At 41.5% G+C, this 27,872-nt stretch overlaps 1 protein-coding gene across 2 annotated transcripts in view; it reads left to right on the forward strand.

Moving 5' to 3' along the window:
• Window positions 1–322: 322 nt before the first annotated feature.
• The window catches only part of LOC117032132 (putative MAGE domain-containing protein MAGEA13P), a 106,947-nt gene continuing 79,397 nt past the window's right edge, over window positions 323–27,872 (forward strand). For both annotated transcript variants that reach the window (XR_004424705.1, XM_033123418.1), the window contains exon 1: window positions 323–579. The gene's annotated coding sequence lies outside the window, so the exon portion shown is untranslated. The remainder of the gene's footprint in view (window positions 580–27,872) is intronic.

The raw sequence follows: 27,872 nt of genomic DNA on the forward strand, positions 1-27,872 counted from the left end.
CGTAGTCTATCTGCTTCAGGACCACTTGGCATGCCTCCTCCACCTTCATCACCATGGTCCAGTTTTAAGTCTTTTCTCTTGTTCCTGACGGAAAATGCTGATATTTACAAAACTGACTTTAAAGCTTTAGATTAGGTGTATTGAATGAGACCATATTTATTATTAAGAGCTCCCAGGCCCTTAGCCTTTGCCTGGGCTGCGGAACTACATTACCCAGAAGGCTCTCCACCGTGAGCCAATGGAGAAGCCGGAGAGGGATGTTTCCGTGCCTTCGCGCCACATCGGGGCGGGACTTGGACCCTGTTCTCGCGGCGGTTATTTTATCTGTTCTGGCCTTGGGCCACTGGATGAGAGGCTCCGCAGCACTATGTCATACCCGAGGTGACGGGAGAGAAAGCGTTGTCCCCACTGCACAGATGCAGGTCTGAGGGTTGGCAGTGTCGCCGCCCGGTGTCACCCGTCGCTGGGGCCGGGCTGGGGACGACGGAGCCCGGATTCCCGCCCTGTCACCCGCTGCTCCCGGCCTCACTCCGCCTGCAGGCTCCGATGGCGGCGGCTGCGCTGTTGGACCTGGCGCAGGTGGGTGCTGCCATTCCCAGGTCGTCACCCGACCCGAATCCCAAAGCCCCGAATGAGGGCACCTGCTCAGATCATTAAGCCCAGGCCGCTGTGGTCAGGACAGTGGGGTGCTCGTTAGTGGGGTCCGCATATCTGACAGCCAGTGAGAAATGTGGTAGACTTGCAGGCAGAGGAGCCAGATTGTGAAAAGGCCGAAATGTGCTACTGAATGGGGAGCATTTGGGAAACCTCGGGGGAACCCAGGATCCATGTGTTGGCTGAAAGGAATAGAGCATGATGGGAGTCACACCTGAAATGGCAACCTGAACTGCTGGGCCTTCATCCTAGGGCGCACCAAGCCAGGGGCATTGTGAACAGAAGAGGGCCACAATCTGCGTTAAGATTTTTAAAATTTCCTAAAGGTTGGTCAGGGGAGATTGGGGGCTGGAGGGAGCCAGGTGAAGGTGGCTGTAAGGAGACCAATGAGGCTGCTGCAGTGGAATCCAGGACAGTTGTGATGGGGTCAAGACCAGACTGATGGCAGTGGAGGAGGCCAAAGTCATCCGATTCCAGATAGATCCTAAGGATACAACCCTCAGGGTTTCCTGCTGCATCAGATGATGCGAAGGAAAGTAGGGAATGAAGTACCATCCTAAGTTTCTTTTTCCTGTTTTCCTTGTCCTTTTTTTTTTTTTTTTTTTTTTTTGGTTGTTGTTGAACATCTGGAAGAATGGAGATGGAGAACTTGCGTGGATGGAGTAGGTTGTGGGGGAAAGGTCAAAGGTTGGATTTTGGACTTGGTGATTCTGAGCTGTTCCAGAAGCGAGCGTGTGTGAGAGAGAGAGAGAGAGACAGAGACATGGACCGCTGGACACACAAGTCTGCAGTTTTAGGAGGGGTCTATACTAGGGAGAGCCAGAGGGGCTTTAGATCTGGACCAGGGCATAGCCTGGCGATCAAATTTCGGACAGGGAATGTTAAGCTTGTCTTTTCATATGGGCCTGAAGTGAGAGGAGAAAGGGCTGGAGGGAAGGCATAGGAGGTGAGCATACCTGGTGCTGTCTCCAGAGGGGAGGGGCCTTCAGTGCCAGTGGGTTGTGGCTGTTAGGTGACAGAAGGAAGGCCTGTAGTGGAGAAGGAGCCAGGCAGGGACAGAGATGGAACTGTGCGATGGAGTTTGTTTAGTGTCCTGTGGGCTCAGCAGGACTTTGTGTGTACCCGCTAAGAGCAAAACAAAAGTTAGCTAGGCTGCCAGAGCAACCCAGGCCAGACCAGGGCAAGAGTGTATCAGCATATCCAGCTCTTTGAGGCCCTCAGCAGGAGGGTTGATCCAATGTTTCACTGGAAGTTTCCTTGAGCAGGTTCTTCAGGGGAGCCGGCAGCAGGCAGGCGGTATCGCTGAAGGAGCTAACATCCCACTTGCCTGCTCAGACGTACCCTCAGAACGTATTGATTGCTTTACAAAATAATTGAGTCTTTAAACATTTCTCTAAATAAAAACACAACAGAAATTGAACCCTTGGGGATTTAATGAGTTAAATTTGTGCCAAGTCTTACTAATTGTTTGAAAAATTGTTTCTAAGCATTTGATTAAAATCAAAAGTCTTAAATGTCACATTCTCTGAAACGCTGAAAAAGCAGGAAAGCTGCCCACGTTCTCAAAAGCTCGTCACCTTATTTGCACCACAAGTATTTACCAAAGCATTAATCCTGTGGCCAATCAAAGAAGATACTCAGCATGTGCCGTGTGCTAAAGCGTTTGATAGCAACAACAGCCTGTGAGATGGGTACCAATCTTATGCCTATTGGACAGATGAAGACACTGAGGCACAGAGATTGAGTCCTGTGCAAGTTCTCACAGCTAGTAGGCAGTACTGTCATTTGAACCCAGGTGTCCCTGGGGCTGGCAACATCTGCCAGGCCCAGTTAACTCTCCAGCAGCCATCCTGTTGACTCTCATCACAGCCCTGATCGCTGTCAGGACTTGCCTTCTTTTTAAATTTGTCATTCATGTGGCTCGATCCCTCACCTCATTCTAGGCTCCCCCAGTATCGCCTCCTCTGAGAAGCCTTCCTTGTTTGCCCCATAGGAAGTTACCCCCCATGTCTCTTGTCTCACTCTTATTTTGTTATCTTCAAGATTCTCTTGATCATTTTTTAACTTCCTGGGGGATGATCTGTCTCCAGCCCTAAAATGTGTGAGCTCCTCTTCAAGCTGTATCCCCAGGCCTTAGAGCACTGCTGGTCTGTATCAGGGGCCTCCATAAATGAGTGCACGACACTCCCCTTCCGGGGCTGTCATCACACTTAGAATAAATCCAAGCTCCCGGCCATGCTTTGCAATGCCCCCTCCTGACGGACCACCTCTGACCTTGTCTCCTATTCTCCTCTTGCTCGCTGCCATCCAGCCGCGCTAACCTGAATATGCCCAGCTCTTCCCTCTTCCCAGCCCGTGCCCGTGGAGTTCCCTCTGATTGGAATACCGACGTCATCACATCTCTCCTTGGCTGTCCTTTCCATCCTTCCAGGCTCTGTTCAAATGCTACTTCTTTGAAGAGGCTTTTCCTGGCAGTTCCAGCTAAAATAGCCCCTGTCCCCACCTGCCCTCATTTTGGAATCTTTTGTGCAGGGAATTTGGCACAATTACAAAAGCAAAGATGCAGGCTGGGTTGAGCTTTTCCAGGTTGCTGAGGGAGCGGATGGGGAAAATACTAACAACCAAACAATCATAAAAGTTGGTCTTCATTGAGCCCTTGATATGCAGTTATGATGTACCACCTGGTTACTCTCACCTCCTTAGAATTAGATTCTGTTATTATCCTTACTTTATCGCAGAGGAACTTGAGGCGCACAGAAGTTCCGTTACCTGTCCAACATCACAGAGCTCTTAAGTAGTAGAGACGCAAACTCACTATGTCAACCATCAGAGCTTCCGCTCTTAACCATGACGATACTTAACCTGGGGGTGACACCTAAAGTTCAGTTTGCAGAGTGGGTTTAGGCTTAGCGATGAGGAGGGCATGGGGGCATTCCAGGCAGAGGGAAGCACATGGGCAAAGCAGGGATATATATATATATATTGTTCAAGGAGGCCCAGGAGGGACTGTGTGGTTGCTGAGGGACCCCTCCAACTGCTGAGACATGTCCCTGAGGGCCAGACTGTGAGATCATTTGCTGGATGTTCATCCCCACCCCACCCACCCCCATTGTGGTGATGGAGGAATATGGGGGTTATGTACACGGACCCTGAGCCAGAGGGACCTGAGTTCAGATCTGTGCTTATTAGACATGAGACTCTGTTTGACTTCCGGTTGACTCTCCCTGAGCCTTAGCGCACTGCCTGTGACAAGATGCTGCTAGCGTTGACTTCATGAGCTGTGGGAAGATTAGTACAAGTTGCAAAAACACACCGAGCACAGACATGGGCCCGGACTTCCAGCGTTTGCCTTGTGAACATTTTCTCTTTCATTCTCACAACAAGCCTGCTGACGTGGGAACTATTAGTGTATTGATACAGAAATTGGTGCACAGGAAAGCAAAGTGACACCCCCAGGGTCGCACAGTGGGCAAGCGTCAGATTCAAGAAGCGGGATTCAAACCTAGGAGTCTGACTCCAGTGCTGGGGACATTTCATCACTTTAATATGGCATGTGAAGTGCTCAGCACGGAGCAAGGAACCTGCTGAGGACCAGCAGCTGCTGCTGTTGTCATTAGTAGTGTTGGGATTACTGTTAAAATGATTTCCGCCTTCCTCTGACGTCCTCCATGCTTACTATGTATCTGGTCCTCCCAGGACATGGGGGCTTGCTGTTGTTTTGTGTCATTCTCCAATGGCTTCCCCCGTAGAAGACTTTTCACTCTCGACACACTTGTATTCTGTCCAAAGGCAGCAGCTGCCTCCCCCTGAGCCCAGCACAGAACTAGGCCCTCAGGAGATGCATAGGGATGCGGACCTTGGGTCCCCCTGGACCTTTTCCAATTACTGAGTGACAGATGCTAATTGCATCCTATGGCTACAGGACCAACATCCCTGCCTCTCTTTGACTTTCTAGAGATTGGTGACCTTTGAGGATGTGGCCTGACCTTCACTCGGAGGTCCTGGCCCAGAGGATGGAACCCACAGGACCCGGTACCAGGAAGTGATGCCACAGACCTAGGCAAGTTGCTCTCGCTGGGTAGGTCCTCACCCGTGTCCCCTTAGGGAGCCTGCAGCCTCCTTCAGTCTGCCCTCGCCCCCCAGACCGGGCTGTCCCAGAAGGCATGGGGGTCTGCCCGCCCTCCAACCCCACAGCGCCTGCCTTGTTTGGGTCTCACTTCCTGCCTGGTCTCCCTGTGTCTCTACCAGGGATTGGTGGGGCTAGAATCAGAGTCCCCATCAACATGATTTGGAACCCAGGGAGAATTTATTGGAAGGGAATGAGGATATATTGCAGAAGCCAAGGGCACAATGTCCAGCTGGGCCCTGTGAGACACTGAAATTAAAAAGGGAAAGGACCCACGATATGTCCTGGCCGTGGCTCTCTTGTCATCGCTTCTCTCTTTGTGTCTGCTCATGCCACGTTTTGCTGATTGGCTCTTTCTGCTGCAGTGAATTTGAGGCAGGAACTGGCCAGCCCTGTTCTCACTCTCAGAGGCCCCCAGATTCTTTGTCTCTACTTTCCTCTGCAAGTTTTCCACCTTTTACTCTCAGTCTCGCTTGCAGTTGGACTTTCCTTCATGGGCATCCTTGAGGCAGGAAATGCCCACCCAAGGCTATATTTCCCTTGACTTCTCACCCCAGTGACATCACAGGCTGGCCTCAGTCTGGACCCTTACCCCATAATTTCCCAAGAGGAATGCTGGCTGGCCCAGCTTAGTTGGTGGGAGGAGGGGGGATCCCCACAGCCTGGCTCCCTCACGAGGGTCTCAGGATGACTGGGGTACTCCCGCGTCACCAGTTACCCTCTCCTCCCACCCCACCCCAAAATGCTTTCTCTTCACGATGATTGCCTTGTCGAGGTCATCTGCCTGCCTCAGATTTCTGACTATGTTGGGGTGCCTTTTGCTAATTGATTTAGACCTGTGCTTTTCAACCCTCCCTGCCTCCTTAGGCTGCACCCCCTTATTCTATCTAGGAACTCCTACTTCTGCGTTAGGATCCAACTCGTGGGATACCTCCTCTGGGATGCCTCCCTAGTCCCTTTCTCATCTCACCTGGGCCTGGTTAGGCACAACTTCCCTGCACTCTCGTCATATCAGCAAACATCCTCTGTCAGATCAGACGTAGCACACAGGTGTCTTCATTACTCTGTCCACTCACCCCCACTGTGCACTGCGAGGAACAGATCCCACTCCGGTCCCTCTGTCCCCTGCCTGAGCCTGCCTTCCCGGATTTCCTTTCCAAGGTGTCAGGAGTCCAAGGCTCAGAAAAGGAAGAAATTGCAAACATAGGTTTCAGAAATGTCAAAACACAGCCGGCACAGGGACACTCTTTTCATCTCTGTTTCCCCCCTGAAGTGGTAATTTTGCTTCTTCTCCGTCTCTATCCTAATAGCCTACTTTTATATACAAGATTCCCTTCAGGTGACCCAGCAAAACCAGACACCACAGACACTTCCACTTCTCAGCTGGCCTGGCCTGAAGGATCCTCGCTGCAGGGACAGCTGACTCAGGGAGCCTTAGGGGAGTCCAGATTGGGGGGAGCCAGGGATCGGTAAGAAGGGCCTTCAGAAATGGAGGAAAGATGCCCCAGGCCCTCGCCAATCCTCCAGTAGAAGGCCTACCCTAGGAAATCGAGCCTTGAAAACCATAGTCTAGGGACAGATGACAGGATGTGCTCAAGGGTTTTGCAGCAGCCATTCTCTCCGGGAGATACTCCCTATGAGTGGAAAATATCCAAATGCGTCTTTGCTAAAATGGCACATTAACAAACACTACTGATCTATCTAATAGGTTATGATCTAAAGCAAGACCGGAAGAACCCAGTACCTAAGGTCAATTTCATATTTTACTTGCTAATCCTTAATCACCACTTAAATTTGCCACTACTTAATATAACTACCACCTTCCCTAAATATACCGTCTTCCAACTCTACTATTCTCCTTAAAGTAGTTAAAACTTTTGCAAGAATAGTTTCAGTTCTGACATGTCTGCCTAATTTTCTGTGAAAAGCTTTTGTAGTTGAAAAGTAACTGTCAGAGATCCTCAGGACTGGTCCTCCTAAGGGTGTCTACACTTGGGAAATTTTTATTTCATTGACCTTGACTCCCGGTAAACAGGCAGGGGTGTGTGTGTGTGTGTGTGTGTTTATTTTCTTAGATGCTAGTACACAGTAAGTGGGCAGGCATGGCATGTGTTCAGTCCTCAGAATACTTGGGAAGAATCAAGACTTTATATATGTAGAACCTCTGTGAGATCAGGATGGGGCAAGATTTTTTTCGGCAGGTAGAATCTTTCTGCTGTATGAGTAGTATCACTGGCTCCTGCACATCTGGTCCCCTCGGAGATGTTTTATGGCTTTTTCTTGATCACATCACTGCGCTCGGCTAACACCTGTGCAGGAGGAGTCTTCCTTCTGTTGATAAAGACCTTGGTTCCTCAAACAACCAGTAACAAGATGCTGAGTTTCATTCTCAGAGTTCAAAGTTAGCTAGCTGAAGGCTCAGCATGCCTGATTATTTAAATTTGGAAAGAGAGGAAAAAAATACTCATTAGCACTGTGCCTCCACGGTCAGCCCTGTGATCATCCTCTTACATTCAGAAGGACATTTCCCAGCTGCTTGATTGTATCTCTTAACCTTAACTCTGTGTCCATTGAAGGTGGAGCTTTGATGGTTCAAACATAAACTGAATAGTCCCTTAGCAACCATTGAACTCACTGGGTTAGGTACTAAACTGTAATGTGGTAGCAAATGTCTCCTAAAAAAATAAAAAAATAAACAAAAAGCTTTGAGTTACACAATCCAGACTTATTGAAAGCTAAATTAAAATATGCCACATTTAATTGGTGTAAGATTTTTCAAACAGATGGAATGTAGTGTCACTACAGCCGCCAGTAAGCTTAAAGTGGAACATTCCTCCTTCTTGTCTTCACCTAAACCAAACCAGATTTGGGGTCCCGTGTGTCTCTGCTCTGCTGGAGGTTGCCTTGCTTGTTTCAACTCTGCTAAGGAAGTGCACACAACAGGCACTCAAACACAGGAACTCACTATTGAAGTGAGCGGAATCAGAAAGTCAAGGATGCTCTGAAATTAAGGAAAAGACAATGACACTGGCATTTTGAGGATTCCCCCTTAACTGTGACACTGAGAATTTATTCACATGGAAAATCAAGTAAAGAAGTCTATAGAATTGGATACTCTTCTCTTCGATGGGGCTTTTGTCGTCTTTTCCACCCTGGAGCACAAATTTGGAAATCCCAAAAAGGTGGCTGTTCAACTTTACAGTGTACCCATATCATGTTTTCATTTAAAGTGCAGATTCCCAGGAACCGTGTTCCAAAGTTGTATTTTACTAAGTGTTGTCTAGGATGTCAGGGACTCTGCCTTTGTAACAAGCACCCCAGGTGACTTGGTACAGGTCAAAGTTAGACTATAATTTAAGGAAAACTTGACCCTGGTGACTTCCTGAAATCTGGAGGAGTAAGCTGTTAGGCTCCATCCTGCTACAAACATAGAAATGCGGGATAAGATTTAACAAAAACTGGCTTAATATGTAGCTAAGTTTAAACTAAGAGGAAGTATCCTCGTGCTAGAAAAAAGAGACATAAAAGCCAGAAAATTTATAACTACTTTCCATTAAATTTGTTTAATTTAATTCTCATGTTTAATTCTCACAACAATGCTTCAAGGTCTGACCAGTATAAATACGCTATATATAAGATATATGCTAGGTCTAACTACCATGATGAAATTGAGATACAAAGACGTGAGATAACTTACTTAAAATTATGCCATAATTTCCATAGCTGTGAGTGAAATCAGGAAGTTGGCTACAAATTCAACACTCCTAACCACTCCTAAAATTTCAGATAATAAGCAATAAGGTATCTATTGTTTGAAAAGAGAGGAAGGAAAGTTATTTGTAGATGATATGATTATGTACATAGAAAATACAAAAACACCTATAAAAGAAGTTTTAGGAAGAAGATTTTATCAGCAATTTGTACACATAACAACAAGGTACCAAAAGCATTTCTACATAGCCACCACTGCCAATTAAACAAGGTTACAATAATTTAAAAATTCACAGTAGCAATCAAAACTCTGGGGTGTGTGATAGTTAATTTTATCTCTCAACCTGACTAGGCCACCAGCTGCACACACATTCGGCCAAACATTACTCAGGGAGTGTCTGTGAGGCTATTTTTCGATGACATTGACATTTGAATTGGTAGACTGAGTAAAGTAGCTTGCCTCCATAACAAGGTTAGGCCTCATCCAATTACTTGAAGACCTTAAAGAACAAAAAGGATGAGTAAAAGGGAACTCCTCCTGCCTGACTGCTTCAGCTGGGACATTGGTCTTCTCTGGTCTTTGGATTCCAGCTGCCATATTGGCTCTTCTAGGGTCTTCAGCCTGCCAGCTTTGTGACTGGTACTCACACCATTGGATCTCCTGGTATCCAGGCTGTTAGACTGGAAATACACATCAGCTCTCCTGAGTCTGCAGCTTACTGACCGAAGATTGTGGGACTTGTCAGCCTCCATAATCATGTGAGCCAACTCTTTGTAATCAATCAGTCAATTTCAGTCTGTCTGTCTCTCCATATGTAAATATACATAGGAGGTCTGACGATTTAGTTCACGAACTTGTTGCCATGATGTTGCTAACCTTTTTTGATATCAGAGGGATTATTCATGAAGAATTTGTACCAATTGGACAAACCGTGAACCAATTTACTATTTGGAAGTGCTGAAAAGGCGCATGGAAAGACGACCTGAACTGCTCGCCAACAATTCATGGCTCTTGCATCACGACAATGTACCAGCTCACATGGCACCATCTGTGAGGGAGTTTTTAGCCAGTCAACAAATAACTATATTGGAACACCCTCCCTACTCACCTGATCTGGCCCCCAATGACTTCTTTCTTTACCCTAAGATAACGGAAATATTGAAAGGAAGACCTTTTGATGACATTCAGGACATCAAGGGTAATGCTATGACAGCTCTGGTGGCCATTCCAGAAAAAAGAGTTCTAAAATTGCTTGGAAGGGTGGACTAGGTGCTGGCGTCGGTGCATAGCTTCCCAAGGGGAGTACTTCGAAGGTGACTTTAGTGATATCTAGCAATGAGGTATGTAGCACTTTATCTAGGATGAATTCATGAACTTAATTGTCAGACCTTTGTATAGATATATACATACATATACACACATCCTATTGGATCTATTACTCTGAAGAACCCCTGACTAATGCAGGTGTGTAGGAATTACTCAAATAATGTACAAGGTCTGCTCATGGATAGGAAGAAATGATATTCACAACATTCAAATACTGCTAGCTCTTCAAGGCTGAATCGGCATAATTTCCACCTGCAGGCTCAGGCTCACTCCATCTTCTGTCCGAATGCTGAATAAAACAGGAAGTGTAACTACCCCCTCTATGTTGCTGTCCACTGCCACCACATACCAGGGCAGTGGTTCTCAAATTACATCCCATGGGGCAGCAGCATCAGGAACAGCACCACCTGCGAACTTATTAGAAATACTCCACCTCAGATCGATTAAATTAGAAGCACTGGAGTTGGATACCCAAAATCTGTTTTGGAACAAGCTCTCCAAGTGCTGGGGTCTGAGAGTTACTGTGCTAGATCCACGTTTCTCAAATTTAGTGTGCATGGCCATCACCTGCTGGTCATGTTGAAATTCAGATGTTGACTCAGTAGGTCCGAGGTTGGGCCTGAGAATCTGCATTTCTGATAAGCTCAAATGCACTGCGGCAGCTGCTCGAGGGACCATGCTTTGAGTAAAGAGGGTCTGGGATTTACAATGAAATCATCCTCCCAGATCCAGGGTTCCCAGTAAACAGGCAGGATTCTTACTTTTCTTCCTCAGTGTTGTTGACAGCCACACCTAGATCTTGGTCCCTCAGAAACATCCCTACTTCCCCCACTCCTAGTTATTTCCCAGTCTTCCTCCCTGTAATCAAAATACTCCTTTCTACGTGTGTGTGTGTGTGTGTGTGTACACGCACATCCTCACTTACTTATGAAGATCGGACAATTAAGTTCACGAACTCGTCCTAGGAAAAATGCTACATACCTCATTGCTGAATACATCACTACGGTCACCTTCGAAATACTCCCCTTGGGAAGCTATGCACCGACGCCAGCACCTAGTCCACACTTCAAAGCAATTTTGGAACTCTTTTCCTGGAACGGCCATCAGAGCTGTCGTATTACCCTTGATATCCTGAATGTCATCCAAACGTCTTCCTTTCAATATTTCTTTTATCTTCGGGGAAAGAAAGAAGTCATTGGGGGCCAGATCAGGTGAATAGAGAGGGTGTTCCAATACAGTTATTTGTTTACTGGCTAAAAACTCCCTCCCAGACAGTGCCGTGTGAGCTGGTGCGTTGTCGTGATGCAAGAGCCATGAATTGTTGGCGAAAAGTTCAGGTAGTCTATTTTTCACACAGCCTTTTCAGCACTTCCAAATAGTAAACTTGGTTAACTGACCAGTTGGTACAAATTCTTCATGAAGAATCCCTCTGATATCAAATAAGGTTAGCAACATCGTTGCAACAAGTTCGCGAATTTCATTTTCACACCTGGTACTTGCTCTTTCACTCAGGCACCCCAGGGCCTGTAGGCTGGAGGTGGTGATGGTAGGTCCCCACCTCTTACTTCGGACCAAAGGACCTATTCTGTGTCCCATGCCCTCTACTCTGAATTTAAGTCACTACACGAGAGTGAAGGAAGGTGTAGATGGTTTCTAGACTGTTCTGTTAGAGGGCAGACTTCTGTATTAAGGATTAGTAACAACGTCAGTATGATGCAGAAGTTGATTTGGCTCATGCTCTTTTTTTTTTCCCATCACAGCATAAACTTTTGTACCATTAAGTAACAGGGCCGAATGCAAGTAGATCGACAGTGAATCCAGAAAGCCACAGAGGAGTCCATTAGTGCATATTATGTGTTAAATTGTGTCCCCCACCTCCAAAATACAGAGGGTGTCACAAAAATGTAGATACATTTTAAGAAAGGAAAAAACTATATTAAAATTATGTTGGGCCGGCCTGGTGGCTCTGGCTCAGGCGGTTGGAGCTCCGTGCTCCTAACCCTGAAGGCTGCCGGTTCGATTCCCACATGGGCCAGTGGGCTCTCAACCACAAGGTTGCCGGTTCAACTCCTCGAATTCTGCAAGGGATGGTGGGTTCGGCCCCCTGCAACTAAGATTGAACACGGCACCTTGAGCTGAGCTGCCACTGAGCTCCCAGATGGCTCAGTTGGTTGGAGCGCGTCCTCTCAACCACAAGGTTACCGGTTTGACTCCCGCAACGGATGGTGGGCTGCGCCCCCTGCAACTAGCAAGGCAACTGGACCTGGAGCTGAGCTGTGCCCTCCACAACTAAGACTGAAAGGACAACAAAAGCTGAACAGCACCCTCCACAACTAAGATTGAAAGGAAAACAACAACTTGACTTGGGGAAAAAAAAAAGTCCTGGAAGTACACTCTGTACCCCAATAAAGTCCTGTTCCCCTTCCCCAATAAAAAAATCTTTAAAAAAAAAATTATGCTGATGGTAACCACTTTGAGCACCTCTTGTAATTGCAGAAGTCAAACGTGACTTGTATTCATCTTTTGTTATCGGTATATATTGAGTATTACAATTGTAATACAGTGTTTTCCTTTCTTAAAATGTATATACATGTTTTTGGCACCTATTTTTTTTGGCACCCTCTGTATAGGTTGGCGTCCTACCCCCCAGTAGCTCACGATGTGACCTTATTTGCAGATAGTGTCTTTCCAAAGGTAATCAGATGAGGTCCTTAGGGTGGGCCCTAATCCAGTATGACTGGTGTCCTTAGGAAAGGGGGATATTTGGACACAGAGATATGCATAGAGGGAAGACGGTGTGAAGAGACAGCCATCTAGAAGCCAAGGAGAGAGGCCTGGGACAGATCCTTCCCTCAGCCCTCAGAAGGAACCAACCCTTCCCACACCTGATCTTGGACTGCTAGCCTCCAGAACTGGGAGACAATACATTTCTATTGTGTAAGCCCCCTAGTCTGTGGGTCTTTATTATGGCAGCCCTAGCAAGCTCATACACTGTACGTGATATCCATTCCCCACCTTGCTTTTCCTAATGGCTTAGACAACCTCCTCTGCTTAGAAAGTACTTACCATTCAATTCTCTCAGCTCTGTGCATATTGGACCTTTGTCCAAATGACTAACTCTTCCTAACTCAGTCCTAACTCTTCGTTACACCAACTTTCATCAAGTTACCTTTAACACTTTTGGGTGAGGTTAAGGTGTGTGTTTACTGTAATATTCTTATATTTGTTAGTAATTTACCATCTTTTAAATTTTCCCAGGATTTTCTTGTTCTTGTTTTTGTTTGTGCTCCGTTCATGCCATTGCGTGATTTTTAAGTGGTTTGTCGCAACCTTGTTTTTCCCATAAACACTTTTATATTTTACGTATGAATGTATAAACTGAGTTTTTCCAGGAATATATATATTGCATCGTATTAGTCTTCTATTGCTATATAAGAAATTAGCACACACGTGGTGTCTTAAACAACACATGCATTTGTTACCATGTTTCCTCGAAAATAAGACCTAGCTGGACAATCAGCTCTAATGCGTCTTTGGGAGCAAAAATTAATATAAGACCTGGTATTATATTTTATATTATATTATATTATATTATATTATATTATATTATATTATATTATATTATATTATATTATATTATATTATATTATATTTATTATATTATATTATACTACACTATACTACACTATACTATATTATATTATAGTATATTATGTTATATTATATTATGTTATGTTATATTATATTAAAGACCGGGTCTTATATTATAGTAAAATAAGACTGGGTCTTATATTAATTTTTGCTCCAAAAGACGCATTAGAGCTGATTGTCCATCTAGGTCTTATTTTCGGGGAAACAGGGTAACTCAGTTTCTGTGAACCAGGAGTCTGTGGGCATGGTTTAGTTGGGTCCTCTGTTCCAGAGTCTCACAAATCTACAGTCAAAATGTTTGCTGGAGCTGAGATTCTCTTCTGGGATCTTGATTGAGGAAGACTTCATTCTAAGCTCATTCAGGCAACTGCAGAATTCATTTTCTTGAAACTGTATTATTAAGAACCCTGGATATTTACTATCAGCTGGAGGCTGACTCCAGATCCTAGCAGTCACTCGTAGTCCTTTCCCTCGTGGGCTTCTTCAACATGGCCACTTACTTCAAGCCTACAAAGAGAGTCTCTCATTCCAGTCTGTTAAAATGGAGTCTTATATAATGTAACAGAATCACAGTTGTGACATCCCAGCACCTTTGCCATATAATGTAACCAAATCAGGGGAGTGATATCCATCACCTTTGAAATCTATTGGTTAGAAGCAAGTCACACATTGTGTTCACTCTCAAGAGGAGGGGATTGCACAAAGGCATGACTAGGAGGTACGAATCACTAGAGGTCACTTTAGGACATGGCAAGATTATCTTTAATATGAGACTCTTGTAGCCCACTGCATAGTGTGTCAATTAAGAAACAGTCAATGTAGCCAGGCCACCCAGCCATGGCGAGCAGATGTTCGGGGAGGTCTCAGCTCCATTTTCTTCCAGGTGTACACATAATGTTTCAGGATTCAGACATGAACCCTAATATTCAAAAATTCCCACCCAACATCTGACAGAGAAGACTACCTCATGAATCCTGTAAAACCTCTGTCCCTTCCCATTTTCCTAAGCTTAATTTCTCTTCTCTTTTCTTTATGGAGCTTTGAAGATCCTAATTTCATAGACCGGGGTGGAAAAGGGGAGGTCTGACAACTGCTTCTTCCTTCAGTGTTTTTGTTTTGTTTTTTTCTACCTCCCTGGCCCTGAATTTTTTCCTGGCCTCGATAGTCTGACACCCCAACTATAGATTAGCCAGTTTATTCATCATCTTAAACTCTATGTCTATTGATTCCTTCATGTTCCGAGGTGTTTACGATAAAGGACACCCACTTGATGCTTGCAAGAGCAGCACCTTGAAAGAAGTATCTAGGAAAATGGGAATTGATTTCTTCATAACATTTTAAACAGTGTGACATTCTATAAGTACCCATTTTCAGAAAAGCCTTGCTGTTCTTCACAACAGGATAAACTGTGGCTTGTACAAATAAAGCATGCGGCCTTTTATTTAGTCTTCCTTTTTAACCATGTAGTCTCGAATATCTTTCCCATATGTCAAATTATTTTTAATGTTCAATGTATTAGTAAAATGGCTCAGTACTAACCACTTGGGTATTTTCAAAGAGAAGTGTGGTCGAATCTCCCAAATTGCATTTACATTGAAAGATGCTTCACGCCAGTGACTCAGATCTTGACAAACGAGGCACGACATTCATTAGTTTAATGTTTTTCCCCTTATTGTGATAGAAATACATAATGACACAGCCTAAGTAATGTGAAATTATTCAGCGATGTGAGAAAAAAATTCAATAAGCAGTGCCTACCACTTACAGTTCTTAAGCTCATCTTTAGATTTCTTCAGTTGAAAATTCTTTAGGAGACTGTGGAAAACTTGCTATCTTTTTTATTATAAACTTAAATTAGCATCCCTGATTTATATTTACTCAGTTTTTTCTCAAAACAGCCAAATTAGTACATTGAATACTTAGCCTCTATGAATCTTTAGGATAAAGGATACAGAGAGTCACGAAGAGGCTAAGATAGCTTGATTGTGGTAAGCATTTCACAATGTATGTAAATGTAAAATCATCACATTATACACCTTAAGTATACATAATTTTTATTTGTCAAGTATACTTCAATAAAGCTAGAAGGAAAAGAGCCTAAGATAACACTGTTACTAGTTATCAGTGTGTATAATCTTGTGCCAGGTATTATAGAATCAGAGATTATACCTTAAAAGACTGAAGGCTGTGTCAGGAGGTCAGCTGTCCAATCTTTTTGGCTTTAGGCAGCACTACATCTAAACCCTCTAAAATTGCATGATGTAATGGAAAGAATGATAGCTTAGATATCAGGAGACCGCTGTTCTAGTCCAGGCTCTGCCTTATATTTTCTAGATTTTAGTCTCTTCATTTACAAAAATAAGTGGTTGGACTCCTCTAGTCACTAGATCACAAAGTACCTTTTAAATAAATTTCAAATTAAAGAAGGATCTGGATAGATCCATTAGTGAGTTCTTTTTATTTTATATCATTCACATATTTTTCTATTTAAATACCATTTTTCTCCTTAATTATGAAGTCAAATAGTTGATTACTACTTTGTAAAGTTGTACATCTCCTTCCCTGATGCATAGGTATTATTTGATCCATCAAAGTGTATTGTTCAGCTCTGACATAAAGCAATGATTCACTGTGCTACATTGTAATAAGGAGAGAAATTGTCAGTAGGTTCACCTGGGTTCAACCCCTGGCTCTACACATTTCTAGGTTCATGATATTGGGTGAATCTTTGACCTTCTATGAGCCTGTTTATTTGTCTATAAAGAGGTCGATCATTATAATCACTCCTATATGTACACTCACATTTGCTCATCTCTCATTTCATTATATTCCTTTAGCAAAGCCACCCCAGGTTGAATACAACTCTCAGGCTATTCCATATGTCTATGGCAGGGCTGAGCATGGCTAGAAACAAAGCCACTCTGTTTCAACTGGTCTCACTTGAAATTCCTAATCACAAACCACTAAAGTAGGCTTTCAGTGCTTCTAAAGCCATACTATTTCCCTCACCATATATTAGATCCTTTTTACCCTCATCTACCATCCCCCTCCACCCCCTTACCCTCTGGTAACCACTAAACTATTGTCTGTGTCTATGAGTTTTGTTTCTCCATTTGTTTGTCTTATTCCTTTGTTGTTTTTGGTTTATATACCACAAATCAGTGAAACCATATGGTTCTTGACTTTTTCTGTCTGACTTATTTCGCTTAGCATAATAATCTCAAGATCCATCCATGTTGTCCAAATGGCACTATTTCATTTTTTCTTATGGCAGAACAGTAGTCTATTGTGTGATATATAGATGATGTATTACAGAATTGTACACCTGAAACCTATGTAACTTTACTAACAATTGTCACCCCAATAAACTTTAATTTAAGAAACTAAATAAAGGGGGTGGCTGGATGGCTCAGTTGGTTAGAGCGCGAGCTCTGAACGACAGGGTTGCTGGTTCCATTCCCACATGGGCCAGTGAGCTGTGCTCTCTACAACTAGATTGAAGCTGTGTGATGGCTCAGTTGGTTAAAGTGCGAGCTCTCAACAACAAGGTTGCCGGTTCAATTCCTGCATGGGATGGTGGGCTGTGCCCCCTGCAACTAAAGATTGAAAACGGCAACTGGACTTGAAGCTGAGCTGTGCCCTCCACAACTAAATTGAAGGAAAATGACTTGGAGCTGATGGGCCCTGGAGAAACACACTATTCCCCAATGTTCCCCAATAAAATTAAATAAATAAATAAACAAATAAAAATAAAGCCATACTATTTTCCCCAGTTTACTTTCCCGCTCTCTTAGGTGACTATATTTTACCTTCTCTTTCCTTAATGCTCTTCCAGCTCCCTTGCCTTAACTCTCAGATGATGAGTGTTCTGCTAGGAGTGGCCATGTGACTAACTTTGGGCTTTTGTAATGGGAGTGGAAGTCATGTGTTTGAATTCCAGGCCATCTCAAATTAAAATGAACATCGATGGATTGTTTTTCTCTACCCATGAACTAGGACATGAACATAGCAACAACCCTGTTTTGACCATGCAGTCAAAGACAATTTTAGGGAACAGCAGAGCAAAAAGAATATATGAATGTGGTTCCCTGAGTGACTACTTTGACCAGAGTAGCTCCTCCAGCTCAGAACAGCTTAACTGTTACATGAGAGAAAAATAAACTTTGGTTTTATATAAGCCACTATGTGTTGGTGTTTCTTTGTTAGTTACATAGCGTCAACTCTAAGAATACATATTTTATGATGCAGGTGCAAATTACACACAATAAAATGCATAGATCTCAGGTGTCCAATTCGTTAAAATTTATAAACTCATATGACCAGCACCCCAAAAATATATGATTTTTTTTTACCCCAGAAATTTCCTTGTCTTCTCTTCCCATCAATCCCCATAGGTAACTTCTTCCTAATTTCTATCAATATAGATTAGATTTGTTTCTTATGACTTTATATAAATGGGAAAACACAGTATGTACTGTTTTGTGTCTGGCTTTACTGAGCATAATGTCTTTGAGATTCATCCATGTGTTACACTCTTATTTTGAAGCTGCAATTTTTTTATATGACTATAACACTTTATTTATCCATTTCCCAATTGATTGACATTTGAGTTGTTCTCCAGTTTTGGCTGTTATGAATAATGATACTATTATCATTCTATGAAAGTCTCTTTTTATGGATCTATGTTTTCATTTCTCCACGTAAATATCTAGGAGTGTAATCAATGGATCATAGTACAGATGCATATTTAATTTTTGTAAGAGACTGACAAATAATTATCCGAAGTCGTTGTGATATTTTATACATCTACCAGCAATATGTGATAGTTTCTGTCGCTCTTCATGCTGAACAATATTTGTTATACTGGGTCTAGTCGGTTATTAATCCCATTGGATAAGTTCTTCATTTCTGATGTTGTATTTTCTAATCCTAGCATTTTCATTTTGAAATTTTTAAAAATAGTTTCCATCTCTTTAGTGAAATTCTTCATCTGTCACCATACATTGTCCACTTTTTAAAATAAATACCCTACATATTTCTCATAGTCATTGTAAAGCCCCTGCTTGATAATTTCAACCATCTCTGGGTTGCTTTTATTGGCTGTTTTCTCTCTTGATCATGGGTTATAATTTATGGCTTCTTAACATTTCTCGTAATTTACTGTGTGCTGGATATTGTGTGTAAAAAACACAGTCAAATCTAAAGTAAATAACATTTGTCCCAGGAAAAGGTCATATCTGTTCTTCTGTTAGGCCATAATGTGTTGGAGGTGGTGCGTCAAGTCAATGTAATCTACAGTTTATCTGAGTATGGACTTTTTTTTTTCAATTTTAGTTAGATTTATTTCACCATTGATTTAGATTATTTCAATGGTGGGGTCAGAATTCCCCTTTCAAAGGAGATCAAAGCATCAGCAAGACTCTGGAGGACTCCTTATGTTTAATGCTGCAGTCACCAGCTTTCGGATCCATGGGAAATCACTGCTTTACAGCTTGGCTGACAGTGATTGCGTTGCCTGAGAATTCTCTTGGCTTTTCAGTCTTGCCCCTGGATTTTTGCTCCTTGGGTGATCTCTTCCTTGCCCAAAGCCTTTTGAGGGCCACTGCAATGACCTTGATGAAGAGCCAGCTCTCCTGTCCTATCTTCAGGCCTTTGCCTTTCACACTCAGTCTTTGCTGCGCTACCCCTGTTATCTTGTTGAAGGCCCGTGGGAAAGAGTTGGCAGGTAGATACAGACTTGCTCTGAGGCAGGGGCTCTTAAGAATTCTATCCTGTAACTCCAAGCCATATGCATCTATTAAATGTTTATTAAACTTTTGTTCTTTTCTCCTATGCCTATCTAATGGATTTTTCTTTCGCTTCCTGCTTTGGCCGGGATGGAAGCAGCAGCAGTTCTCCTATAACCTAGAAAGGCTTGAAATCTATGTGTTTAGTTCATTGAGACATTCTCAGCTCTCTGATGGGTTTTTTAAATTTATGACTTTGTATATTACCTAGATTCTCTGCATTGAGAGGGTAAGAAGAACAATCTCTTTTGATTTTCTATATCCTAACTAGAATTGGATACAATTTCTATTAATTATTGAATAGAATATAGAATACATTAAAGCTCTGAATATCTTATCCAATACAATAAAATAAAAAATAAGAAATGAGTGATTAACATTGGCAAGGAAGGTATAAAGTTAGTGTTATTACAGGCAATAGTCTCATCTACATTGAAAATCAATGAGAACAAATTAACAAATTAGAGGTAGTAGAAAAGATCGGTAAAATGGCATTTAAGGTAGCAGCAAGAAAAACATAAAAAGATAAAAAGCTTTCCTATATACCAACAATATTATCTCTTCCACAAAGACCTTATCTAACCACCCTTCACTCTGTTAGAGCTAGGTGTTTCTTTCTGCACTTACAAAATTTCTTATACATTTGAATGGCAAAATCATATCTTTATTATGATTGCCTTATATGTATCTCTGTCCCCCAAAAGACTTTGAAAACTTGAGGACAAGGATAGTCCTATTAATGTCTGCATCTTGAACATTTAGCATAAAGCCTAGTAAGAGGAAGGAGCTTAGTAAGTATTGAACAATCGAGTAAGTGAAAGATATTGACCTAAAAGATTCCAAAGGTCTCTTCCAAGCATGAAGATAATAATTTTATAAATCATCCTTTTAGGAGTCTAAAATAACTCATGAAATATTCACACACACACACCCCCAAATAATACTGCACATACTTAAGCCTTTTGGTATGGAGTGGTTTTTGTAATTACAGTACTTAAAGGTAATGTATGGTAAATCATTAGGTTAAGTCAATGTTTCAGAGGAAGATGGAACAAATGAGTAATGCGATCAAGCTTTGTACCATTGAGTGACCCTAAGAACTGACATTTCATTTGGTTGTTTGCTATTTCTTTAATGAACCACAGCAGTTTTCTTAATTAGCAAGGGCCCATCTGTTTCCAGAACAAATGGCAGTTACTATAACAAGGGCTGAAACAATAAGACAACTTAATTTTGGAGTGCAAATGGCAATACCAAGTGACATAATTACTAGTTTCTGTTTTCCAGATACGGTTTGGTAGGTCTTCTAGAATAGAGGTCAATCTGGTCATCTCGTCCTCTAATAATTCATAATGTACTGATTGTTTTATTTCTTTATAGAAGAGGAAATTGCATCTGTTAAAGGGGAGAAGTAGCTATTTATGAAACAGCAAGCTTCTTTGGGTTTATAATTTGACATACAATAAGGCTGTTATTTTTGATGCAAATATATTGTTTGTAACTTGTTTTCAATATTAGGGGTTTTCATAGGAGAAAGGTCTATTTTTTATTTCTATGAAGTTTTCATTACATTTACTATGTAATGAATATTCTATAGTCCTTTACAAGTTTATAGCTCTTTTAGGTACTTACCCAATTCCAGGATGACTCCTTCCTTTGGTTAGAACTAATTCTGGTGCCTTCAAACTAAGCAATGAGACAAAACTCTGTATCTACCATCTCTCTCCACTCCTTGTAGGAAGCATAGAACTACATAGACAATGGGAAAATAGAAAAATCACAAGGAGAGGGCCAAAACTATCTGAATAATATCTGCACGCTGTTTAATATTATTTAAGGTAAAAGATAAAGGGGCAAAAGAAAAATATTTAACTGGTTTATATCTTTTGGTTCCTGTCATTTCTATCTCATTGCTTATTTTGAAGGGACCCATGATATGACACGTCCCTGGGCAGAAATGATTGACCATAGTAACAGCCAATCCCAATTCAATTGTCTGGGTTGCCTCTTTTCTTTCTTTCTTTCTTTCTTTCTTATTTATTTATTTATTTATTTATTTATTTATTTATTTATTTATTTATTTATTTATTTATTTATCGGTTTGCCTCTTTTCTACTAACACTACTGAAATAGCAAACACAAAAATGAGCACAAATATGTCTCTTGTAATACAAAAACCACAAGAGCATTTCATGTGACATGCTTGAGTTATTCATTCAACTTCCGTTTACTCAAAATCTACTGTGAGGCAAGCATTGTGCTAGACCATAGCAATATAGCAGTGCAAGAAATAGAAAATATCCCCGCCCCCCTCAGGGAGCTTACATTGTAGTGAGGAAAGACAGGCAATAAACAAAATAAATAAGTAATAATTTACTGAGATTTCACACAGTACTAAGTGTTCTGAGTTAACATGAAGTAGGTAAGGGAAGAGAGAATGACAGCAGGGCTCTCCTGAGCAGGTACTAATTCATGGAGGAAATGCGTATGTATGTCCATCAGAGGGTCTCAGGCAGAATAACAAGCAACAGCAGAGATGATACTGAATCCCGCTTAATGTGTGTCTGAGGAATAACAGTGTAGCACATGTCGTTGGATTCCAATGAATGAAGTGGATAGTGCTGGGGTATGTGGTTGATGAAGTAGGCTGGATCATGTAGCTGAAAGGTCAAGTAAGATGACAACTGAAAAATGACAGCTGGATTTGGCAACTAATTCATTGGAGACCTTGTCCGGTCTGTTTTTCCATGCTGTGTTACAGTGCACTGTTGGGGACAAGAGTCTGATTGTTCAGCATTCAAGAGAGAATGAGAAGTGAAAAAGTGAAGACAAGTATAAACATCTCTTTCAGTAAGGTTTGCTATAAAAAGGAGCAGAAACATGGTGTTCATTCATCACTTTTGTAAAAGAGACAGTAAAGTGTCGTAGATGCGTACTACGTAATACTATGCAGCAGGGAAAAGCAATGAACTAGGTAAACACAGCCACATAGATATATGTTAAAATTGTATGTTCGAGTGGAAGAATTAAAGAAGATAATGGAATCTATACACAACACCATGCACATCAATTAAAATACTGATGGCGAAAAGACTTCCATATTTCCGAAGCATACATATAGGTTCAAGGACCTATAGCAATCACAGTATTGAGTTAAAGAAGAAGAGCTGATATTCTTGCTGAGGTGAGCGATGGTGATCACTGCTGAGTGGTAGTAATTGTAGTAATAGCAGTAGTAGTAACTTTACAAAAATGAAACAAACATATCCACAACTTAACAGTTTTCAGAGAGAACAGACAAAAGATGCGGACAGAGACGTTCAAGAATTACCATAAATAATTGAGAAAAAGCTAGATCGTCAGAGTCAGGTCAGTAATGGTAGAGAGGACGAAAAGAAAGATGGTATCACTTGGAGACACTGTGAAAGTACAGTAATCTAAAGAGGACAATTGGGAGACAAAGTTTGGGGTGGGTTTACAAAGGGATAATCATTAGCTTCCCAAGGATCCAACTGGTGGCATCCTTAGTCTTTATTGGACTCATTAATACATTTTCTCCAATCACCCAGAAATATGTTGAATGAAAGGCTCAAATATTGATAAGGCAGCCCAGCCTGAGCTCTCGTTTAATACCAGTTGGCCAAAGAAGCATATCAGTTTGAGTTATTCATACCAGCTTGACAAGTGACTGTTCGATCCAGGGTGTTGAATCCAAGAGGTCTGGGCATAATGAATTCAACGCTGAATTAGACTAACTGTTGAGAATGAGAAGTACTAAAGTGGCCAAGAAAGGGGCATACGGTACACTGGCCAAGATATTTCATGATGAAACAAAGAGGGTATTAGACGCTGGAGGATGCCGATATTATGAGACAACAGTTACAGGAATCCTAAAGCAGAAGCTGGCAAAAATAGCAGATAAAGTGATACACACTTTGCATCCTTACGAGCCAGAAAGGAGCCGACTGCTACTTTGAAGAGAAATGGCCTTACAAGATAAAGGAAGGAAGGGAATGTCTAATCATTATGTGACATAGTGGTTTTGTACACCTGAAACTCAAAAAAAGATAAAGGAAGGAAGTCAGAAAGCTATTTTGAAAAATCAGTTTTGATCAGATGGATTGGACCTTACTCTTGGCATTGAAGTCATAGTCAACTAAACCCAATCCTGCTAGGTCCTCTCAACACCAACTTGTATTAAACCAACTTCCTTCATACTGTGCCTGTGTATAACTGACTTTTTGAAAGGAAATGCAAGCCAGTCCCTGTTAAAAAGGTCTCTATTTTTTTTAGACCCAGTTATATGCGCTCTTTGAAATACCAGAGTATAATATATTCCCCAGCTAGCTCACCCAGATGTGTATCTGTCAATATACTTTGTGGCCTCTGCTTCCTCTACATACCCTGTAAATATCACTGTGACCCATGGTTTTGGCCTCCATTTTTATAACTTCATGCATGGTTCCTGGGTGATATGATCAGCATCTGTGTCTAAAACCAGCATGTATATAGTGATGCTTCTGTAAAAACTGTCTCAATCCCAGAATTCTCTCCTGAGTTCCAGACTCAGATTTCTATTGCTCACTAACCTTCTCTTCTTGACTTTCCCACAAGTACCACAAACTGCACATTTAAAACTAAACATACATAAGCTGTAAAGTGAGAATGGAGGCAGGGGGTAACCGTGATTTCCCAGAACACACTGTGGTACTGGGGGCCAGGGGAGGTACTGACAGAAGCCGGAGCAGTGGCTGAGTGGTGGGCTTAGGCCAGTGTATTTGAGCTTGCCCCCACAGACCTAAATGAAAACACTCAAGTTTCCAGGATCTGAAGGCCTCAGTGACTGGTGATCACAGAAAGACCATACACAACCATCAGCAGTAGAGAGCAAAATACAATGAAATCAATAGAAGAATATGAGCTACATCTCAGAGAAAGCCAATGGAGACTCCTGGTTACTGTGGACCAGATGCCCCCAGCTCCCTCTGATTTCAAGACAGACAAAAACACCTTCCATCCTCCTAGGGAGAAGAGGGAGAGGGAAATTCCTGAATTGACGATGCAAAAGAAACTGAGTTGTAAACTGGAAGTGACTAAGTTGATTTTGAATCCGACTGAATCATCTGACCACTGTTGAGTGCCAGTGGAGTCTTCAGTAACAGAAAAATTTACCTTTCGTACGTCTGAAGACACGTCTATGAAATTCAACGACAGGAATTCAAATTCGTTCAATAAAGAAAATAGAATTCAATGTTTGGTAAAACAGTCTTAGAAAATTTCTTTAAGAAGGACTTAAAGACCACAAGAAGAGTAAGGATGTGCTAGTTTAATAATAGGAAATTTGGGCACATTTAAAAATAAATAAAGGCAGTATCCACCATTGATTGGGCGGGACATGCTCTAGAATTAAGCTTTCTGGTGTGGGCAAGTTATTTACCCTCTCTAAGCCACAGTTTCTTTACTTGAAAATAAGGATAATTATGTCACTAACCTCATAAGAAAGTCGTGTGTGTCAAATGAGATACTCCCATACAGCATTTAAGTTAGGGTCTGACATATTTCAATAAATATGAGATATTGAAAAAATTGAACCATTGTTTCCCATCTTCCAATGTTCTCTATCTTTTTACTGATGTAACTATTCATCCAGTAGCCACGTCAGAAATTTGGCAGTGATCCTAGATGCTTTTTCCTCGTTCCCAGCCATAACCATGACATTTACATCATATGTCTTGAATCAGCTCCTTCCTCTTCATTCCTGTAGCCATCACCTTAGTTCAGTCCCTTATATATCTGTCCTGGAATACTACAAGAGCCACCTAATTAGTCTCCTGGAAATTCATTTTAAATTTCATGTCCTCTTTTTGGAGGACCTGATAGTAGACTATTTCCCATGAATATTTGAATATCCTTTCCCTCAAATTCAGACTACATGCCTGCCCAGTAAATATGTGCCATTATCTGAATTTTATAGATGATAAAAGAGCTTCATAAGAGATTATCCAAGGTCTTACAGTTATTAAGTAGCAATGGAAGTATCATGAGGACGCTGTAGAAAATAAGAAAATTAAAGCAAAGTAGATGTATTATTTACAGGAAATGTGATCTTAGAAAAACAAATTCCTGAAGAAGACTTCAAAAAAATGACAGCACTCACTCATTTGTTTGCATAAGTTACAGGGTTTCTGTACAAAAACATCACTCATATTCTAGTCATTATGCTTTTCAATTATATAGTACAGCTGAGACACAGGCTGGTGTCATAAGGACTGTGTTAATATCAACCCAGAGACACACGATACGAGTTACTTTAACATAAGTAAAAACTATAGCAAATTAACTGATCCAAGATGGCAACACAGAGTAAGAGACACGGCATTTTCCCAGTTGGAGGTGCAGCTCTTCCAGCCCCACATAAGGCCACACAATTGTCAATGATGTTGCATAATCAGGATTAGGATTTTATCAAGTCTTTCAAGAAGATAAAGCCGAGCACTGTCCTGCTCATCTTTTTGTTTTGTTTTGTTTTGTTTTGTTTTGTTTTTTTGGGGGGGCGGTCTCATTCCCCTGGGGCAACCTCTCATTGTTCTGAGAGACATGAAGAAATCCTGACTCCACACCAGCCAGCTGGCCTGGTAATGCAGCCATGTATAAATCAATTGCATTAGGGTATTAATGCATCTTGCCTTTCAACATTCATATCCATCCACTCACCTTATCAGTAAGGGAGCTAGTACAAGACTCTGGCGTGGATTAAATAAGAAGCCACTTCCAGGAATCTACCTCATTAAAATGAGGCTTCAGACCTGCCTGAAGTTTCCAGCCTCATATTGGTAAAGAAAAGAGAACAGAAAAACAAGAACAGAAAACATGAAATCTGAATTAGATTTCTATACTAATGTGTGCCAAGTTTTTTCTCTATGAAACAAAAATAAATTACGTCTAAAGTAGAATATTAAGTATGTTTACTTCAACACTCATTGAATGCTTACTATTTGCAAGGAAGGTTACACCGTGGAAGATTACTGATGAGGACAGTTTTGCTGCCACGGAAATTTGCTGCCAGTTATTTTTGTAACTGATAAAAGAAATCCATAGGCCAGTGTGGCTGGAGTGTTAATTGTAAGCAGTGGGTTAGTGAGAAATGAAGCGATGGAATGCTTTGTGCTAGAGAACTTTGGTAAAATTAAACTGAGCTTTTGCACTGCCTACCTACACATATGGGAACATTAAATGAGATACATAAGAGGTTAGTTTCGCTTTTCAAATTCAATGAATTGAAAGTAATAGATAATTCCATGAAAGCCAGCATAGTAAAGAGCACATTTTATAAAGGAGAAAGTCAGGCTATTTATTGAACCGTCTTCAAACCACATGACACTCCATATCCAAGGGTAAAATCTATAGAATTGTTCTATTTTGCTGAAGTTTAAAAATCACTTGTAGCTTCTTTAATATCAAGCTACACAAGACTCTGTCAGGTCCAAAAGGAGAGGCAATTACTTGTTTTATACTCATAAGCTACGGCTCAGCCAGCTGTCACTCTAGCAACATACCGATGTGAGAACAGACATTGCGAAGACAGCTGCAGATAGAACCCACACAAGACACCGTAGACTAGTAAGATGGGACAGCGAAACACGGAAAGAAATTACTGAATTGTATTGACGTCAGAGGCAATTCATTCAGCTAGCTAACATACTCAAATAATGGAAGAAAGAAAGGATAAGTAAAAATGTAACTTCAGATCATTCAGGGTTATTAGTACAGGCGAATGCTCTTTGTTTTGGCAACTCTGAGAAGAGCTTCATCAAATAAACAAGTCATATTACACCATAAACATCATAAAACTACCCTTGACAACTAGTCTTGACAACTAGTTGTCAGATTCAAGATGAAGCATGTGTTTACCATCCACATCCTGGGCAGGACGTTTTGACATTTGTGACCTCTGATACAATCTCCATGTGCTGGGGGCGGGGGGCTGGTTACCTGTCAGGTCTTTGGTTTTCTTAACTGTCACTGAGTTTATTGTTCATTTTCTGGTCCAAATGACAAAGTAATTTGATTCACGGTCATAGCATTGAAAATCCCAATTGGTTTATGTTTTCAGCTGTGCCAGAGGCAGGAACTGTACATAATATGACTAAATGTAGAAAATATCAGGAAGGCAGGAAATAGATCAGATGGCAATTACAAAGCATTATTTGGTTACGGATGGGAAAATGGTGGTATTTTTTCAATTGTTTTTAGCATCTATTTTTAAATTTCACTTTTAGAATCTTTACGATACATATTTTAGTGTGATATGCTTTTATAATTAGATAGATTTTATCTGCTAAATAATCTTCAGTGAAAGCATTATATCTACCAACCTAGGTTTGACACAAATAGGGTAGATAGATTTATATGAATGAATAAAAGAGAATGAAGACTTCCATTTCCAGCAACATGACAGCCTAGATATCCTGAAAACCCTCCAGAAATCCAAAACCAAAACCCACCAAGAACTGCTGGATAAAATAAAGCAACATCATCTCAAATAAATACCTGAACTCACAATAAAATTAGGGAAATGCCCAGAGAATGAAATGAAGCAAGAGAACAGAAATCCACA

This window comes from Rhinolophus ferrumequinum, chromosome X, assembly GCF_004115265.2.
Source record: "Rhinolophus ferrumequinum isolate MPI-CBG mRhiFer1 chromosome X, mRhiFer1_v1.p, whole genome shotgun sequence".
NCBI classification, from domain to species: domain Eukaryota; kingdom Metazoa; phylum Chordata; class Mammalia; order Chiroptera; family Rhinolophidae; genus Rhinolophus; species Rhinolophus ferrumequinum.